This window comes from Crocodylus porosus, unplaced genomic scaffold (genome assembly GCF_001723895.1).
Source record: "Crocodylus porosus isolate Cpor-Errol unplaced genomic scaffold, CroPor_comp1, whole genome shotgun sequence".
NCBI classification, from domain to species: domain Eukaryota; kingdom Metazoa; phylum Chordata; order Crocodylia; family Crocodylidae; genus Crocodylus; species Crocodylus porosus.
Genome location: NW_017728948.1, coordinates 17,788,034 through 17,809,399, shown reverse-complemented (window position 1 = coordinate 17,809,399; position 21,366 = coordinate 17,788,034). Strand labels below are relative to the sequence as shown.

Sequence of the window (21,366 nt, the reverse complement as noted above, 5' to 3'; positions counted from 1 at the left end):
CTGATGCTCCAGACCCCACTCCCCCACTCTCTCACTGCAATTCAGTTGCCCTACTGTGCTACCATCCAGCCCATGGTGCCTGGGGTCAGTGCACAAAGGACTCCCTGACAACTGGGGTGAGGAGCTGGCTGCAGCCCCCCCTTCCTGCTGTGGTCCTCGTTTGGGAGGTACTATGGGGCTGGCCTCTGCCATGCTGCTGCTGCACCCTGAGCATGCCCCTGCTGTGTACGTCCTGGGCAGTACACAACGAGCTGTTTCTGCAGGTGGGGGGGGGGTGCCCAAGCCACTATGCCCTGCTGATGCTGATCCTCCTGGTACCCTGGGCACACCTGCACCCTGAGCTATAAAAGTGTGTGGACAAGCCTGGGATGCCCTACAACCTCTTCCACTGTTTGGAGGGCTACCCATCTAGCTGCAGGGACACAGGCTGCTGAATAAAGTTCTGAACTGTGTCATGCCTGTCTGTGTGCTGGGGGGGGGAGGGGGAGGCATGCAGGAAACCTGGGGCCAGCCCTGGATGCCTGCCAGCAGCACTCAGGACAGGAGCATGGCCAGAGACTGGGAGCTGCATGGCAGAGGCACTTTACCACAGCACCTGTAAAGATACAGTGTTGAGGGTGAGCAGCAGCGGAAAACCAGGCAGCAGGCCTGGGGTGTTTTCAGGGCTGGGCAAGGCATGCAGCAAACTGCAGCCCTTTGTGGCACTCACCTGTGGCCAGGTAGCAGCTCTGGAAGGGGATAGTCCAGGCAGAAACAGCCTGTGACCTATCCAAGGGGTACATGAGACCTTCTGGGCTCACAACAATAGGCTTGTGCAGACTCCTGGTGTGTGTGCCCCAAGGCACAAAATGGCTGCAGGCCTTTATACCCTGCAGCTAGGGATTGCCAGAGAGCAGGTCAGCCCTGGAGCAAGAGAGGTGGCTAGCCAGAAGCTCTGAGGCTGGCCTCAGGCTAGCCCCCTAATTGCAGGGCAGACCCAGCACTAAAGTTAGTGCCGGGTTGTGTCTATATGTGCATTACTGAGCATTAACTAATAACTAAATTTGATACCTCGAAAGTGTGATTAGCCTAAGTTAATGCACAGTAAACATGTGCATGTATAGACATACTGTGCATTAATTCAGGCTAATGTACATTAACAAATAGAATAAAGCAGTCTACATGCCTCTTGAATAATAGCAAAGAATATTGCACTACCTATCTGAGAGGACGTAAATATTTCTTTGATATAATTGTAACCAGGGATAATGTCTGGCCTGAGGGGAGGAGTCATCTACATATAGTACACATGTTCCCTTAGCACTGAATAGAAAAATATAGCTGGGTAGATATGATTATGGTGCTAAAGGCATGCCTTGGAGAAGCCTCTTTATCCAAAATGTCCCAGGTTTTAGGGAATTTGTCTAGACCCCGAGTTAAGGAAAGACTATGCCAGTAATCTGGCAGCTACAGGCATTTGCTGAGAATACAACTGAAGAAATCCTGTGGGGATTACTGCCTAGTAAAGGAAAGCAGTTGTGTCTATTGTGTCTGTTTATTTCTTGTATTCTGCTTTCTCAACTTACAGTTACTCTTTGTATGATTTTTCCTACTTATGTAATAAATCTTTTTGCTATTTCTTATAACTTACTAGTGGTCTGTGCTGAGTGTGTTTTCAGGGCAGTTGACAACTACAGGCTTCTCACTTCCTTGGGGGTGAAGATCTATGATTTCTGGTCTTAACTGAAGACCCATAAACTGGAAAGCGTGTGACCCATAAATTAGCTTATCAAGGTCATTTTGAATCCTAATTTAAGTTCCAAAGGTAAGTGCAAACAGTCAAAAAGCCTGAGGCTGAATCGATTCAATCTTCACAGGTTTGTCTAAACTGCAGCGATTGAACCAATAAGCAAGTGAACAGACATTCAATTTTGATTCCAGAAATGTAGCCACATGCCTGCAGTGGCTCAGGCCAGAAGCCAGGGGGCACTACAGCAAGTCTCCCTGCTCAGCTGGAGCAGACAGCTGGGGCCAAAGCTAGCCCATCCATCCTGTGAGTGGGGCATTGCGGCAGAGGTGCAAAGTATCCTGGGATGTTGGGGGACCGAGTTAAGTTGAATCTGGATTGATCTTGGACAGAAGTTCAATAACCCCATTTAACTTAAATAGTAAAGTCTGACACTACATCCATCCAGGTATTTCTTAAACCTGTTTCAACCATTTTGAAAGTGGTTTATGTGCACTGAACTTCTGTTGTGTTACAGATTCAAACTGTGGATTTCCAATCACTTATGAGGTTTGTGTGTAATTTCTATCCCTAGCCAAGGCGTCTTCTACCCCATCCATCTGCAGATTTACTAAGTGTACCATCAATTCCATCCCCCAACTCATTTAATTAAGATATTGAACAATATTAAGCCCAGGTAAAACCTATGCAGAACTCCTCTTTTACCTCCTCTCAGTTTGACATTAAACCATTAATGATGCCTCTTTGTTGTGTTTGACTTCAGTGACTTGAGAAGGGAAGCAATGATTATAAGGATAAACAGTAAATCTAAGTATTGTTTTCTTAGTGGAAAGTAACATTTCAGGGTACAATTTTGGAGAAAGCTTAGTAAGTAGTTTTGCCAAAAAAAGAGATTTTTCTAAAAGGTTTCTCATTGAACACTTTGTTTTGAAAATGGCAATGTTTTCCTTTAATTTTTCATTTTGAAATTGACTTAAAATTTTAAAAGGGAGCTAAAAAAAAGAGGGAGAGGTAACCCAAAATGAAAAACAACATTTTATTCTGCGTTGACTGAAACATATGAGTCAACCCAAGCACTTTTCTGTTTGTTTTACTAAAAAGACCCAAGTATATTCTTTTCCATTTCTATTTCTGTTTCCAAATAGATTTTTCTACGAAGATCTTTTCAGCTTGGCAACCATCCCAAAACAAAATCTATTATTTGCCTAGTGCTAGTAAATATTTAGGAGTGCTCATTGGGGTGAAGTGAGAAGATGACACATGACCTAATAAGAGCCAGAAAATGGGCTGTAGGCCACATACATGGTCAGTGACTGAGACACCATGATAAAAAATGCAAACTCTGCACCTAGAATAAGCCTAAATTATGATAGTGTGTGCTTAAGCATTATTACCATAAGCAGTAGCATGGGAAAGTAGAATAAAGTCTGCTTATCAAGGCCAGTAGTATTGGGCCAGGGCAAGTGTGAGTAATTGCTTTTTGAAGAACACTAACAGTAGTTCGAAGTAGCAGCTGTAATAACTCGATGCTTTATCATGTGTTGATAGTGTGTAGGGCAGATATGTATAATCACTTCTTGATGGCCTTGGCTGTTTCAGGGGGCCTAGGACAAGCTGCATAAGTATGGCTAAGCAAAAAGCCCCAAAGCCTCTTGCTGAGTGACCAGGCAGTGAACCTTTGCAGATGTGGCAATCAGCTTGGTCAGCAAAGTAAAGGAAGCCACCCATACGTCTAGCTACACGCATAATGGGACCAAATTAAACAGAGCACATGGCCTTAAAATAGATTATCCAATTATACTATGTACATTTATCTAATTAGTCATGCACACAATTTAGAGTAATTTTATCTAGACTAGCTCTTTAGGTTATCAATGAGAATGTAATTTGGAAACAGTGTCAAATGTTAAAAGTTGAGGTATATCACATCCACTGGATCTACAAAGCTTCTCACTTTGTCATAGAAGGACGTCAGATTAGTTAAGCCTGACTTGGTTTTGACAAATCCATATGGGCTGTGCCCAATCATTTTGTTATCCTCCATGACAATGACTTTCAAAGAGGGTTCGGTAGCACCCTGAGGTGCCTACAAATCCTTTCAAGCTGCAGGATGCCAATCACTGTTACCATTGCCAGGATAACAAACATAATTCACAAGATATACCCAGAGATTTCAAATAGGAATCCTTAATGTTAAAATCATTCTGACTTACTGTGGTCTTTCTGAGTTCTTTGTGGCAGAAGAATTTCTCTATTATTTTTCTGTAGTTAAAAATGAGTTAAAAGTTAAAGCTGGTATTTTCCGAGGGATGCCTTGAGTCTAAAACAAGTTGAGAACCACTGCTCTGTGTTGTGCTTGTGGGTATGAACACATCAGGGTAAACATCAGGAAGGGAAAGGGTTATATGATTTTGAGACAATGCTGGTATAAACTGACCACAAATAAATTTAGGGTGGAAATTAGAAGGATTCTAATCTCCACAGGAGTCAGGTACTAGAACAGCTTCCCAATAGGAAAAGTGGAAGGAAAAAGATATAACTAGCCTTAAGATGGAGCATAGCTGTTGTAGGTGAGGGCTTAAGTGATGCTGTTGAATGTGCTTGCAGGTGAATGGATTTCCCGATGGAGGTGGTTCCTTCCCATATATACTCTCACTCAGGTCTCCAAAGTCCTGACCCAGTGCTCTGTTTACTAGGTCATGCTGTTTTGCATTAGGCCAGAAGGAATAAGTGCTACTATGACAGATGAATTGGTAAATCATTCCTGAGCCTGGGATTCCAGGGATGACCTCCTGGATATGTAAATCTACTAGATTAAGAATATTTAATCCACATGGGGGCAATATCTGGTTGAAATTGCAAGTAGGAGCCTCTTCTTGGTTTAGTCTTTTCACTGGCTGTGGATGCTTATCATTAAATAAACCCACAATTTTCTATTGGAACAGTTTTCTGTCAGGAAATGTTGATTAGATGGAACTGAAATGGGAACATGCTGATTGCATCAACACCTTGAGGAGAATCCAGGCTGGTTTGCTTTCCTGCCAGTTTGCCTACTAGCCAGCCAGCTCATTTGCAGGCAAGTTGTTTGGCTGGTAGGCTGCCTACCTTCTGGTTCCCCAGGCTTCTTGGCTGGTGGACTTCCCAGCTGTTTGGGTTCATCAGGTCCCAGGCTGACCAGGCCCCAAGCTGGTTTGCCAACTGTTTGCCCAGAATTTGTTTTCTAATTCTGCTTTAGTTTTCAGTTCAGCATGAACACAATTTTGGATGAGCAAACTTTTCTGTAGCCCACTTTCCAGACCCTTTTTTGCTGCAGTACGGAGTTTGACTCTTACAGCTTAGAAGACCAGGTGACTAACAACATTTAGACACGTTCCCATTTTCCAAGAATTCCCTAACCGGCTCTTTATCAGGAACCCTCAACACACAGATTTCATGGGACTGTCTTTGTCCAGAGTTCTTCTCTTTAATGGTTCTTGATGAATGTACATTTTAATAAGTTCAGTATTGTGCTTGTCATTAATGAGACATCCTTAATAATGTTTTATCGCAGCGGTGCTCACCTGGCTCATGGGTCAGATCCAGCCCACAGAGTCATGTCATCCAGCTCCTGGGGCTCCCCACAAGTCTAGAAATTTGGTAGTAGAAGAACATTTACAACTGCCACTGTTCCCCTACCACCAAGTGTCCAAGTCCTGCAAGCCTGACATGGACCTGTGTGACATGGCACAGGGCCCAATCCAGTGCCTGGGGCAAGGGTTGTACTGGATCAGGCTCATGCTCCACACTGGATTGGGCCTCAGCCCTGTTCTGGGATGGCCCTAGGCACAAGATCCAGTTCGTGGACCAGATCCAACCCATGGACTGCCTCTGAAACAGTCCTTGGGCCTAAAAAGCTGGGCACCCCTGTTTTATACTCCTGCTCATTTGTTAGTAGTCTGTTCTTGTTTAACATCTATTTTTCTCTGTTATTTTGTAGAAATCCTTTGCTTAGTATATATTCTTCTACCTTTTCAGACTCTTTCCTATTTTCTCAAATTTTTATTTCCCCTGTTAACATCTTGGCTTGGCTTCTCTGCTTTTTATTGAAAGTATAGATCATCCTACTCAGGTAACACTGAACTAGAAGTAGAGTTATTAAGCTTTCATATACTTGGTCTATTTCTTCTGTGACCTCTTATGGAAAGTGAATTTAGCTGGTACTAACAGCACCCTCGACACAGAGGAAACACATTTTTCACGGAGGACTGGGGACTGTTTTTACAGGAAGGGTGGGCAATTATTTTGGTGGGAGGGCCACTTAATGAGTTTTCATGAGTTGTCCTGGTCCACACAAATAAAATCTTTCAGAAGATATTATTTTAACAAACTATAGATACAAAAATGAATCACAGACTAAAATCAAACATCTACCATAACATATGTTAATTTTATTTCAAAAAATACTTTTGTCTTGATTTATGTTGAGTAGTGTGTATAAAGCCAATTACATAATAGCTCATAATAAAGTCTTTCTCTTGTATATTGTTTGGAGGGGTGGGGTGTGGGGGTATGTGTGAAGGAGGTGTGCAGGGTAGGTGTGCAAGTTGGGTGTGGGGAGCATTCAGGGGTGTGGGTGGGGGCTGCCTGTGTACTAAGTTGTGGGAACCTGCCAGGGGTTCAGGTCAGGAGAGGGAGGGAGGAGGAGGGGGCAGAGGGTGCATACAGCAGAGCTTTCTGGGTGGTGTGGTACAAGTGCAGTTTGTCCCCCGTCCCTCTGGCTTGCGGCTGCCCCCACAGTGCTCCACATGGGGCCGAGGCCCCACCTGCGGAGCAGCCTGCACTACTCTCCTGCCCACACCGACCCTGCACCCTCCAGAGGGCACTGTCCCAGCCCCAAGTCAGCATGCACAGCTTCCTGGTGGGGCTGCTGACACAGGTCCCTGGGTAGTGCTTGGCTCCCTCCTGCCTCCAGTGGGCTCCTCCTGCCCCCGTTGCACCGCTCCAGGCAGCAGGTAGTGTGCGGAAGCTGTGGGGACACATGCCGAAGAGTAGATGCCCAGCCAGGCGGGGGAAGCTGTAGCTGGGAGGCTCCTGCCCAAGTGTGTAGGGGTCTAGCACCAGCTCCCAGCCACTTCCCACTGGGTGCCTGAGTGGATGAAAGACGGCCAGAAGCTGGAGCTGGAGCTGGAGCCAGAGCCCAACACACTGGGTCAGGAGCCTCCCAGCTGCAACTTCCCCCCTGCCTGGAGCAGCGCAGTGGAGGCAGGAGGAGGAGAAGGAGCCCCAGGAGGCAAGGGGAGCTGAGTAGTACCAGGGCAGGTGTGGCAGCAGCTCCACCGAGAAGCAGTATGCGCTGGCTGGGGCTGAGGCCAGGGCCAAGGTGGTGCTGTCTGGTGGGCATAAGCAGGAGTGGGCAGGGCTCAACGCCACATGGAAAACCACAGGGGCAGTTGCAGGCTGGATAAAATCACTTGGTGGGCTGGATCCAGCCTGTGGGCCATATTTTGCCCATCCCTAGTCTATAATGTTGCTTGCCATTAATGTTGTAATGTTTCAAGTCAGAATGGATTTGCAGTCCTGCATAATGCCCAAACTCATCTAACATGCTGCATTTATGCTGGGCCAGACTTTACAGAAGAATCTCTCACCTACTGACAGCATGGCAGAGGCTTATCATACTACGCTGCTGTAGTTGAGAAGATGTTTGAAACAAAGGCCTAGAAAAAGAGGATGACTATAAAAAGGTTTTGCCTTTTCATGAAACTGGCACCTCTGTGCCAATGCAAACTGAACGTGTTTGCCTTGCTTATGTACAATGTCCTGCGGTCTCTCTTAAAGAGTTTATCTAGACTTTTTCTTCCTCCTTGAAATTCCCTTCACTTTCCCATTTGGGGCTTTGTTTGTTTTGTGTAGGGTGCAGTATGAGTGAATGTGATGCAGCTGAAGTGCATTCAGCTTGGCTCCCTTCCCTTCTTTTCTCTTCCCCTTAAGCAGCAATCTTTTTTTCTTTTTTCTTTTCTAGGCAAGTAGAAAAAGGGGACGTAAGCAAATGCATGAAGTTGAATAGTAGGCAAGGTTCTTTGAGTAGATGTAATATATTTTATTAAACCAATTGAGTAGTAGGAAAAAAGTTCTTCAGGCACAGGGAATGTAGATAGTTACAGGACTGTTAAAAACTGGACATGTCAAATTAACCAAGTGTTGGAGGCACATTACATCTAAATCAGTATTCTTCCTTCTGTTTTACAGTGAAGGCTTTCTCTTGTTGTAACAGCAGTATATGAGATTTGAACCTAATCAGCTTTTATGCGGACATCCAGCATGCCTTGCTTGTTTTGATTTTTTTATCAAAGGAGAAAGAAAGGTTTCCTTTGGTGTTACAATATGTATGCAAATGCCTGACAGTAACTTGGATTGCTTTAAAATATAGGCAGTTTCTACATTGTGGCACTTGGGAATAGGCAGACAACAGAATGAAGCCAGAACTGTGTGTGGACTTTAAAACATGGCAATTGTGTGGAGTGGGGTGGGGGTTGGAGAGCATGCTTTCAAAGATATGCAAAGTAGTGCAATGTTTTTCAGGATGTATCTGTCTAGTATATATATGGGCTCCCTAGCATTTGAGCAATTCAGAAAATTATTGCTCCCATTCTTTCAATGGTCCCTTAGAGAAGTGTTATTCCCATTATACGGATGGGGATCTGATGCATAAAAAGAAAAGGGCCAAAGGGCAAACAAGAAGCTTGTGACCAAGCTGGACATTCATTGTTTGTCTTTTAAAACCCTAGCCTGATACCTTGAGTTCAAAGTTGTGGCTAGGGCAAGTTGGAGATGCTCAGTACATTTTACAAACCAATGTTTGCAAATTTACACTATGCTTTCAAAGAAAATGAGAATTTTTTTTTAACTTTCCAGTTTCCTATTATAAAAAGGAAAGAATAAAGGGGGAAAAATCAAATGGAAAAAAGTTTTTTTATCTCTCATTGATGTGTTCACTTGCCACTTATCCTTTCTAACTTTTGCTGAAGAAGAGATAAAAAGTTTATATATTTTTCAGGTTTGGGTTTGTTCCCTCCTCAAAATCCAATTAAAAAAAAATCTGTGAATTCCCTCCGCCCCCTCTTTTTTTTTTTTCTTTTAAAAGGAGACCAAATGAAAGTTTCGTTTCATTTTGTTTTAAATGGGAAAGGTTGAGAAATGTTTGGGTTTTTTTCTTCTTCTTTTTTAATGTACACATTTCCCAGCTGATGCTTCTAATTGCCTTCATTTACATACACATCATGGCTATATTCAATGCTGACTAATACACTGTGCAGCACCAATAACAAAATCAGATTCTAAATATGTTAACCCCAGCATAAATAAGTGTTGAAAACCACTAAAGGTAAAGGCGATACATCAGCATAAGTGGATGCATCTACATGAGATGTTAACTGTGGAGTACGCTATCTAGCTCTGCAGTAAAGTCTCAGCTTCTCCACGTACAGCCCTATTAGGCTGCAGTAAACTAATAAATGCCATCATAGATTAATACTTGTACTATCCTATGGCAGAGTTATTTAGTGTGCCACAATGCACATGCAGCTAGCCAGCTGGCTAGCCCCACACTGAAGCACATTTGTGCCCCAGACAGCCCACCATGACACACTGAGCTGGAGTCCCTGGGCCCCCTGCCAGCTGGGGTTGCTCCAAACAGTTCACCATATGCCCAGTGAAATCAGAATTAGGTCTGTAATGTTTGTGCCAGCATCTCTGAAAGGATGTATAGCAAGGGGGTGAGGGTAAGTTCCCTCTGCACCTGCCAGGAGGCTATGGCTGGGCTCACCTGGCCTCCTTGGTGCATCCAGGGGGTGCACTGAGGTGACGGTGCCCCCAACCCCAGCCCAGCCTGGCCTCTGTGCCAGGCAGGTGTTGTGCAGCTGGGACTACAGTTCCCCAGTGCCATGGGATGGGCTGAGGCCAGCCTTCGCTGCGGGGGCAGGAGCTCTCTGCCACCCCCAGCTGCTCACCCACCCTTCTGCCGGTCCCAGCAGGGTGAGGCTTTCCCATTCTGTCCTGTCCCAGCAGCACTGGTGCCAGTGGCCACCCACAGACAGCAAGGAGATGGAGTGGGGCTGTCTACAGGGCCTTCTGGAAGCAGATGGCCCCAGGAAGCTGCTGCTGCCTGCAGGGAGCCTCACACCTGCCCCTGATCCCTGGCCCTGGCCTGGCTGGAGTGGAGGAGGTGTGCACTGCTTGCCCCGGTGCCTGTGGCCAGGATGCCCACCTGAACCATGCTGCCCCGGCACCCCAGAAGCCCCTGATTGCAGGGGCCCCTGGGCCCAGGCCCCACAGGCCCACGCATTAATCTGCCCCTGAACTTGAGTACATATTATCTAGCATACTTGCAGATTATGCTGGCTAGTGAACATGCAATAGTGCTGAATGTGTGCACCTGTTTACAAACTATTTTGTGTGGATCTTCACATTTTTATTTTCATTACTTCTCCACTAATATTAGGTTATCCATTAGTGGAAAGCGCACCACAGGTGCTAACTAAACATAAATGGACATAAAAAAACTATTAAACTTTGATTATAGGAATCCACACAATCCAGGTGCTTATTTTCCAGATCTCTTTGATGTAGAATGTATATTCACAATCTCTTCAAAGCAGAATTTCTCTCCTCAGAATTTCATATATCATTGCTTTCAAAGTAATCTGGCTACACTAATAGGAATTTAGAAGAAACCTCATAGCATTTTTATGTGGTACCACATTTCTTATAATGGGCATGTGTCCAAGGATTGTGAGGTGGGCAATAAATCAGAAAATGGGGAGAGGATAATGAGTTATATTGAACAGGGAGTTTTTGCTGAAAGAACAGATTTGGAACCAATCTTATTTAATATTTTCATTAATGACTTTTGGCACAGAAGTAGTAGTAGACTCAAAATCTGAAGATGACCCAGTGTTAGGGGATGTTATCAAGAAGGGGAAGGATTGGAAAATCTGACAGAAAGAACTGGATAACCATAAGGACAGGATGAATAAATATGAGATGAGATTTAATAGCACAAGGTACAAGGTCATGCACTTAAGAGACTAATATTAAGACTGCATTAACATCTGTCATTTGTTGGAAATGACAAGGGAGACAAAGACCAGCATGTACTAGTTGATCACAGGAGAACTATAAGCCATCAATTTGCGGCAGCTCTGGAAAAAGGCAAATGTGATTTTAGGATTTAATAAGTGTTGAATTGCCCATAGAAATGGAAAATATGAATGTCATTGTACAAGCTACTACTGAGACCATACCTGAAAGAGTGTCCACTTCTGGTCACCCACATTCAAGAAAGATGAACTCAGGTAGCAGAGGCAGAGAAGGGCTTCTAGAATATCTGGGGGAAAATGGCTTATTTTATCTCTGTAAATACATTAAGGAGCTAATATCAGTAGGAGAAAGGAGCAATTAAAGCAAAACAATGGTGTTGGCCCAAGAAGAAAAGGGTTTAAACTATCCATGAATAAATTTAGGCTGGCAATCAGGTTTCCAATTATCATCATCAGCGATCCCTCACAACTGAGGATCACTCCCATGGGTCAAGTAAAGGGTTGTAGATGAGTCCAGTGATAGCTAAGAGGGCCAGTCCTAGAGCCACAGACTCCCTGGCATATACCACAGGTGCTAGTTAAAGGGAGGGTTGAACCATGGATTTTTCAGCCTCGTTTCCTTTCCTTCTGCTTCAGTCATTTTTCTGCCACTGGTGCAAGACAGTTTTCCTCAAAGTGAGATGTACTTTCTCTCACAAGGCATCTCCATGTAGCCCTGACCTGGACTAGTTTTCCCCAATTTGTGGTGTCAGTGCCACATGGCTTAATGTTCACCTTGTGGGTGTCCTTAAAATGTTTCCTCTAGCCCCCTCGTGTCCTTTGTCCTTGGCTGAGTTGAAAGTGTAGCAGTTGTTTTGGTAAACGTAACCGGGCATGTGCACACAGTGCTCTGCCCGCTGCAGCTGATGTTGAATAATCAAGGCTTCCATTCTGGTGGTGTTAGCATAGTTGAGGACACTGGCATTTATGTAGTGATCCTCCTTTATGCCAAGGATCTTCCAGAGCTAGTGCTAGTGAAGGTGTCAAGCAGGGCTGCATGATCACAACAATTCTGCCATGTGACCACCTGCCACATGGCATCAGCACTGAGTACAGGATGGATAGGAACCTTTTCAAACTTTCCTTCCTCCATGCTAAAACCAAAGTTACATTTAGCTTTGATTATGGAACTTCAATACACTAATGATTGTGCTGTCATTGCAAATAGTTAGGAGGACCTACAAATGGCCCTTAACTGCTTGTCTCAAGCATACCAGTGCCTTGGACTGACCCTTGACATCAGAAAAACAAAGGTGTTTCACCAGCCTGCTCTGGGCCAATCTACTCCTCCAGCAAAGATCTTCACTGATGGACAGGAGCTGGAGACATCCATCTCTCAAAGACGAACATTGACAAGGAGATCCAGGATAGGATCTGATGTGCCAGCTCTGCCTTTGGAAGACTGTATCATTATGTGTTCAATGATCACAACATCAGGACTCAAACAAAGTTCCTATTATGTAAGGTTGTGGTAACCCCAACTCTCCTCTACACCTGTGAAACTTAGGTGACCTACAGAAACCACCTGAAAAGCCTGGAACACCTTCACCACTGCTTTCCAGCTATCAGAGGAATGACGGTAAGGAGCAAGCTTTCAATAGGAGTAGTGGGGACAAATACTAACTTATTTAAGATGGTGCTTGGTTAGCCATTGAAAGAAATTAGGAAGTGGTTGCTTACAGCAGTAACAGGCTAGAACACATGACCCTAGAGATCTGTGTTTCACTTTAATAAAGATAGCATCCTTGGGTGTTTATACATGTGGTCTGGTGGGGGGTCTTTAATTAGAGTGGCTCCAACAGTCTCTCTAATAAAGCATCTGGAGCATTACGTATATCAGTATCCCCGCACTGAAAAATGGTAGTGGGGGTGCTGTCACTAAAGGTCATTAGATGAGCTTAAATTAAAGCACCCCTATCTCCACTTTTCAGTGCAGGGACACTGATCCACATGACTGGAGTCTGCTGGAGCATAGTAATTACCATGCTCTAGCAGACACAATGAATGAAGTCTGTTCCGATGTGCTGTCTCATCGGAGCAGCCTTGCTTTCTGTATATAGGTGCCAAAAGATTTTGAGCCACTTTAATATCACTCACTGTAAGCAGGGACTATGCAGTATTTAGGAGACCACTTATTTGGAGATCTTTAAAGGTCACTCATAAAACAAAAGAGTATGGAATAGTTTGGGCCCCTTTTTCTGCTCTGTGAAAGCTTTGGAGGAAAAAAAAGGGCAGGGGAGGAGATGTAGAACGCTCATTGTAATGTATATCCAGTGCATTTTAAAATCCATGCCTTTTCTAAACTGACACTCCATGCCTTTTCTAAACTGATGTCTGGAGAGCTAGTCAAATGATAACATCATAAGTCAAAAGGAAGAAACTTGATTGGTCAAGGGAACACTTTTTTTTAATTAGACTGCTTAGTTCTATTACATAACATCAAAAGCTAGTTAACATCACTGAGAAAAGATGTCTTGATTAAGCATTCAACAACCTCACTACTGCTGTTACAGTGAAGATATTGAGGGGGAGTTTTCCCCACCGTTTCAGAAGACTAAGCAGTAGTCCTGCAGTATCAGGGAAGGTTAGCATGGCATCTCTAAATCTTATTATTTCTCAGATGAAAACAAGGCCGTTTTTCAAGCCCTATATACATATCCAAAATGTACAAATGAAAAAGGAATTTGAAGAGTATTTTACTTATTTAAGTCACATTTTAAGGATTCAAGAAATCCTAGTGATTTTTACAAAGTAGCTTCATTTAAAATGTATACAACTTGAATTTTAATTTTTGGCTTTATACAGATAGGTGTGTGGCCCTTGCTGGTTACATGAATCATAAGATAATTTTGATCATGGCTGTCCAACTTCCTAGCAGTCAGGGCCCGCAGACTGGGGGGGGCGGGGGGGGGGGCGCGGTGCCTGGGTCACGGTCCTGGGGCCCACATGTGGTGTAGGCTGCAGACCAAGGGCTGCTTGCTCTAGGTGTCCCCACTCTGATCTCTTCTCTGCCACACAGACAGCCTAGTGCTTCTCCACCACCACCCTGCTACATGCACAGCCCAGCTTCCTGCCCCTCCCCTGCACCTTCTCACTGGCTGTGTGTGCTACGTGGGTAGCATAGCTTCCCCACCCCTTAGCTTTGCGGGCAGCCCAGTCCAGCTCTCCCCTCCCCTCCTAGCTGGTTGGGTAGCCCGTCCTCTGCAGTACAGGCAGCGTAGCTCCCTCTTGCCGTGCATGCAGCATGCCCCTTCCCTCCTAGCCAGGTGTCTACCTGCATTGTGGGCAGCCTGGATCCTTACTTTCTTGTGTGCAGCATGAGCAGCCCAGCTCCCTTTCCCACCACATATGCAGTACAGGAAGTCTGGCCCCCTGCCACATGTGCAACTTCAGCATCTTAAGCACCCTCATATTGTACTGCATAGCTGGGAGAAGGGAAGTCACATGAGTGGGGGAGAGAGGGAGAAGCCAGAGCAGTGTGGGGAAGCCTGAAGAACCTGGCTGTCATGCCAGAAGTAAGAACCTGGTTGGTGGGGAGGGCAGTGGCAGCCATGCCAGGAGCCCTTTAGGGGCCACAGTTGGACAGCTTTGTGTTAAAGTCAGGTGGTAATAATACAGACTTGACTGAAATAATTAGGATACAATTGGGACATAGAGGCTCTAACACACCAAAAACACTGCTGCCTCTATAAGGCCCCTGCTTCACAATTTGTATATTATGCAATTACTTGGTTAACTGCACAATAAATTCAGACTGGCCACACATACAAAGTAATTATCGCATAATTAACTGGTTAATAATGCATTAAATTAAACCAGCCACATGTGCAAAGTAATTATCGCATGATAAAAATGACTGTCCAGTCATAAAAAGAGCCAACCAGCTATAAAGTTAGTGCTTGAAAATTGTATAATAGATCTATAGGTAGGTTCTATCTAGATTTAATTTAAATGTGTAGCAGAGCCCCAAATGGACTACATAATGCTTTTATTTAATACTTCATAATAAAAAATGATTTCTTACTGTATTATGGGAGAAATCCTGAAAGATCACATTTTATTCTATTTAATGAATTGTATTCACAGATGTATAGATTTATCAGTCTGTAATGTTTAATGATTATGACTACATCATCATTCGTGCTCAGGATAGTAATGATGTCTGCACCACTCAAGCTATGCTAGGAGCTGACAATTGCTGGACCTATCACTGACTCAACCACTCAATTTTTGTCACTTAAACTGGCTTCCAAATGATAGCTGTAGCAGGATCAATGCTAATGGAAGGTCAGCACTGAAGGACTCAAGGACCCAATCAAATGATACCTCTTCCACCAGGACCTCCATGTAAAACTGGCAAATGTCAGCAGTGCTTGGGATGCTTTCAAGTCCACTGTCCTCAGTGACTGTGAAGAGACATTGAATTCTCTACCAGGAAACACTAAGGCTGACTTGATGAAAATGACCAGGAGATCCAAGAGTTGATTAACCTCAAGGACAAGGACTTCTGTGTTTTGTTAGAGCAACATCAACCCCAAGCAAAAGAAACTGAATCACCAAAAAGCCAAGGCAGAGGTCCAAAAAGGACCCACACCATGAAGACCAGATGGGAAGGCAAGGTGAAGGAGATTCAACACCTCACTGATATCCATGATTGTGTGTAGTTTTTTCAATGTCACCAAAGTCATCTTCTGTCTTAGCACTTGGGGACCAGCTCACTTGAAACCTAAGGATGGAGGAAACCTGTCAAGGGAAGGGTAGCCATCAATGACCATTGAAAGGATCATTTTGAATATGCAGTCAACATTCTCAATAAAGACTCTGTTGTTGATGAGTGTTCTCAACTCCTTTCTGAAACACTCAATCTGAGATGATCTTGGAATCCTTCCAACCCTTGATGAGATGAGAAAAACCATCAAGCAGGTAAGGATGATAAGGGATCTGAAGCTGATAGTATACCTGCCAAAATTTTCAAGCAGGCAGGAGAGGCGCTCACATCATAGCTCCATACCTTCATCTTAAGGATCTGGAATGATGTCAGTTACATATCTATCCCAGATCTCTTTTAGGTTAACTTTGGAGTTAAGCAAGGCTGTGTCATCACTCCATCATGTCTCAATGTCTTACATCTGACCACCAAGAAGCTTCCAGTCACAGTGGAACCATTGCAGTCACAATGGTAAACTGTTTAATCTCAGCTGACTCCAAGCCAAAACCAAGACCACCCAACCTCAATCATTGAGCACCAGTACACTGATAATGCTATAGTGTATGCTCACTTGGAACAGACATTCAGGTAATAGTTGACACCTTTTACCGAGGGATATAAGAAAATGGGACTGTCATTTAATATTCAGAAGACTAATGCCTTCCATCAACAAGCTCTTAATGAGCAGTCCCCAGCTCTTGTAATTCAGATTTATGGTGAGACTCTGGGGAATACTGAGTATTTTCTGTACCTCAGTAGCTATCTCACACAAAGCTGACATTGATGAAGAAATCCAATATTGCCTCAAATGTGCAAGTGCAGACTGGGGAAACTGGTGTTTGAAGATCGTGGCATCAGATTTGAAAGCATGCTCATAGTTTATCAAGCAGTTCTGATCTCTACCTTACATTGTCCATGTCTTGGCTCCATGAAGTGTAAGATACACCTCAAGCCACTAGAGAAGTCAATGCTGCATGCAGAAGATCCTTCAAGTCTGGTGGGAAGACAGTTGCACCAACATTAACTTCTTCTCACAAACAAACACCATGAGCACTAAGGTGAGGATCATCCAATTTCAACTTAGCTGAGCTGGTTATGTCATCTAGATGTTCAACTCTAGATGCCCGAAGGTAAGTTTTATTCTCTCAGCTCAGTAAAAGTGTATGCTCAAGAGGAGGGCAGAGAAAGTACTTCAAGGATGTTCTCGAGGCCAACTTGAAAAATTCAGTGACATCAACTCATGGGAAACTATTGCCCAAGACCATCTAAAATGGAGGAAGAGTCTGCTGCAAGGATCTCAGTACTTTGAAACCTCAGAATGACAACAGCAGAGGGAAAAGCAGGAGTAGCAGAAACAGTGTTGCAGACCAAATCAAGAATCTAGTGCCATCCACCCTGGTCAGAAACGCATACCCGAGTTGCAGTAGAACCTGTTAATCCCAGATCACCCTTGTTAGTTATCTTTGGACCATGGAGGACAATCAGCCTCAACTATGAAGGATTTTGGATGATGAATGTTTAATGTTAGTGATCCCACTTAACTCTCCAAATACGCTTGGAATATGCGTATGCTTACTTGCTTGTCAAATGTGGAATGTTGATCTGTATGAAATGTTGAAGCTCCAGTATTTGGGTTCCTCCTGAATCAAGACAAAAAAGGTGACATTTTGGAACTCTTTTTTTTCAGCAAAATGAAATATTCCAAAAAATGTTTTGTTTCGATTGTATTGAAACTTGTTTTTGGTTAAAATGGTACACTTCATTTCAGTCACATCATTTAAACTTTGTAATATAACAGTCAAATAGAACTATATTAGCCTTTGAAATCTTCCTTTTAACAGTTTCCCCCAAAAGAATACATCTTCCAACTGAATGGTTTGATTTTGTTGAATTGGTATTCTTCAACGCAGCAGTTTTTTCTGTCAGAAATTATTTGAAAAACTCAACTTAGTTGTATGTGATAATGGGATATTGACATGGGTTAGAATAGATGGTGGTTAGTTCATTTCCTGCTCATGGCTTGAAAACTTTTATGTGAGTAACTCTCTCTCAGGCAGGAGGTTTGTTGGACTCTAAGGAAGCCACTTCCTTGTCAAAATATTAACCTTTTTGTCACCCTATAGAACAGTGGTTCAACATTTGTCCAGAAGAAGGAAGTACTGGGTACTGAATCCTCCTGTAAGATTCATTTATGTATTTTTATCCAATAACTATTTAGTATGACATGGATAAATGGTCCTTGGACCAACAACTCGAACCAAGATTACCCCTCTACCACTAGCTGTAAGATTAGAGAGCTATGCTCATGCTTGTTCCTTTCTCTAGCCTGATGACTCTTAATTATTTTATCCAAAATGAAGCAACTTCAGTAGGAAGGTATAAGAATGCCCTCCATAATAGCCTGTGGTCTGAGGCACAGGACCCTCTCCTGAGGAATAGGATTTGTGAGTTTGAATTGCCCTGTACAGAGGAGTGCTGAGAACCCAAGTTTCGTACTTGTAGGATAACTACTCTAACCACAGAGCTCCTCTTGTAGTACTATGAAAGATAATGATGACTGCTGCATTTTTGGGTACAGCCCAAAGTTAGTAAATGCGCTCTGAGAACACCTACCAGATGAAGGTTTTAGGAGACAGAAACAGAGAAACACCTAGTTTCTGGATTGCAGTGAAGAAGGAGTTACTCTCCATGTGCAAATAAACACAATTTTAAGCCACAGCAGTAGCAATGTGGACCAGGCACAGCAGCTTTCCTCCTCCTTGCAGGCACTTAACCTTCCAGAGCTTTTTCAGTGAAGAATTTGCCCTTCCTCATCTGCTCAAAGGGCAAATACCTGTATGTGTGCATTAGTGCTGCTGCTTTTCTAAAAAGAAAAAGGCATGGTGGAAGGGGCACAGAGCATAGAAATAAAATTTTTAAAAAGTGTCTTGAGCTGGAGATTCCTCAGGAACAGGTTTTGGGTTTTTTTTTTACATGGCTTCCCCAAACTAATCCACAACAATGCCAGAGACCTCTCAGCAAGGGATCACTACAACCAAGGCTGTGAACATAATTTCCAAGTAATATCAAAGATACTACATTTTTTCCATCACATTTGAAATTTTAAGGACTTCAGCTAATCCAATAGCCTTTGTTGCAAGGTAATTTGCATCATCACAGATCCTCACAGGAGGTGAAAGGCTCCATACTAGCTATGAACTGACTGCCCAGAGGGTGTTTCCACCTACTGAAATCCTAGGAAATACAAACTTTCATGTCTACCCAGGAGAACTTTTACAATCTTTTCTCCAATGCCTGATGAAGGGGGTTTGTGCCCGAAAGCTTTGCAAAATAATTTAATAGCAAAATCTTGTTGGTCTAATAAAAGATATCATCTCTACTATGAGTCCTGATTGTTAATCCAATACCGCACTTGGTGTTTTAGTGTTTTTGTTTTTGTTTTTTTTTTAACTGGCAGCTCATATAATCTATTCCAAATATACCCATTCATTTCAATATTGCAGTGTAGCATAGATATCTATAAAAACTCACCTTTTGGTCCTTAATACCAATGATGTAATTGTTTTTGCCAGATGTCAAAAAGAATAGAGATACCCCATGTGCTTTGTGGTAACTAACCATACAGCCATTGATCATCTTTAGCAAATAAAAGGGAGACTTTAGCAGAGATGTATTGGATTCCATTCCCCTGTATTATTATTTTATGGTTTCTCTTTGACAAATATATATTTTTATTTAATAATGTGCTAGAAATTAGACTGAATAAAAATATCAAGAAGCTTATATTAAATGCACATTTTAAAGATTTGATTTTTTTATTATTCAAATGAATCTCCAAATATTGTGCTAACACAATTTGGGGAGAGAAGAGAAATAACAAAAGTAAATTAAGTATCCTCATTACATTGTTTTTGATTACTTAAAACGGACTTGGAGCTAGCTTTGTGTTCTTCCTCAGTCAGTGATTCTCAGCAAATTCAAAGATGAGGAAAAATATTCACGTTCTGCACTGAGCCGGGAAATGAGAGGTGGGAATCACTCCATTCATTTTTCCTGAATAGTCAGGTATTTGAAAGTGACAATGGCACCAGTAAAGAATTGCCAGATTCTCATTTTTGTTGAGAACTGAGTACAGTAAAAACACTTTGCAGGCATACAGAATAACCAAAAAAAAAAAAAAAAAATCAAGATATGAGCTATTCCTCTCTAGTCTTCCTTCTCTGAACCACTGCAGATTTTTAACTCTAAATCTTTATTTTAGCAGTCAAACTACATCTATCATTACTTCAGACCAAATCCAAGCACTGTTGCAGTCAGTAGTGGGAAGGAGCATATATTTTCTCTCCAGTAACTGGACCAGACCACTGCATTACTACATTGAATCAACATAAAATGATGAGGTTAATAAAAGCTTAACACATGCTTATAAATGATCATGTATTTTTGAAACAAATTAAATGTAGGATGATGCAGCTCACTCAGAAAAAAATTGCTTCCTCCCAAATCAAGTTAAATTAATCCTAATTAAAACCTGAATTATATAGGATAAAAACTCATTCAAAATAAGTATAATGGGCCTGATTTGCCACTGTGCACACTGTGATTTGTCATTTACATTTATGTAACATGAATATAGAATACTACCTGCTTAGAAATTGTAATTATTTATTATTTTAAAAGCTTGTAATCACACCCACCTGGCCTGTTCTTTGCAAAAGTAAATTTGTTGACATGCCATAAACAGTTTTCAATTTCTAGAGCAGGAATTATGAATTATTGCCAGAGGACAGAAAAGTCCATGAGAAATTTAAATAGTTCAGTCAGTATCATCTCATTTTTCTAAATAGTAGAGCACAGTAGTTGCAGATAACAGGATTTGGTTTGAGCCAATAACAGTCAAGAAAAAAAAATTACAAGATAAAATGAAGATGGGATGCAAAGGGAAATTCAGAGCTGAGTGATTTCAACTCTTTTTTATTCATGAAATGTAACTGATTATAAATACATATGTAACCTGGGCGGTACTCCAAGAGGTACCCCCTCTCCAACTGAAGGGATCGAAGTAGGTGCACAAGCGCTGTGGGAGGTGTAGGGACTCTCCTCCCCCTATAGAGCAGAGCCAGGCCACCAATGGGGACTTAACCATATATCTTTTAATGAGGGAACACTACTGGGAACATAACCAGTATAAACCAGGGGGGTAGGGGACACTACAATGCCCCGAGGGGCAGGATTCAACAAAGGTTAGACACTTACAATCATAGACACATTCATCCACTTGACAAAAGATAGGGTTAACAAACAGTAGACCAAACAACAAATACTGGTTGGTGAAATGTAAAAGGCACAAAATACAAAATGTCAAATGACAAAGCACATAGGGTCTAGTTACCTGTAGGGGAGAAAACACAATTGCCCCTTTCCACTGCAACAACAATTTTTCCCTGTTAATTCATTCACCCCACCTGGGACTTGAACTGAGGTCTCCCACATGATAGGCAGAAACTCTGCCACACAGATGCCAGTGCTGATGCTGTGCCAGCCTGCTAGGGGTCTTGGCCTTCCAGGAGCCCCAGCCTCACATTGAGCTGCCTGGCCCCTGATTGGATGAGCTAGAAGCAGAGCTGGGAACCTCTCAGGTCGCTGCTCAGATCCTTGCTGGAGCTGGGAAGCCTCTCCTGCTGGCGCCAGCCTCTCCCAGGGGATCCCGGAGCCCAGCGGGGAACCTCTCCTGCTGGCCGCACACCGAGCTGCTGAGGGCCCCTGAGGGCTGCTTGCAGGTCCCTCTCCTTCAGGTGCTTCTGGGGCAACTGCAA

At 43.1% G+C, this 21,366-nt stretch overlaps 1 long non-coding RNA gene across 1 annotated transcript; it reads right to left on the bottom strand.

Annotated features, from left to right (window-relative positions):
- Positions 1–9,708: 9,708 nt before the first annotated feature.
- Positions 9,709–21,145, bottom strand: LOC109322415. Its single transcript, XR_002104387.1, has 3 exons — positions 21,011–21,145; positions 15,522–15,530; positions 9,709–9,719 (listed from the first exon to the last, which is right to left on the bottom strand). It is a non-coding gene; the product is annotated as an uncharacterized LOC109322415 (long non-coding RNA).
- Between the last annotated feature and the right edge of the window lie 221 nt (positions 21,146–21,366).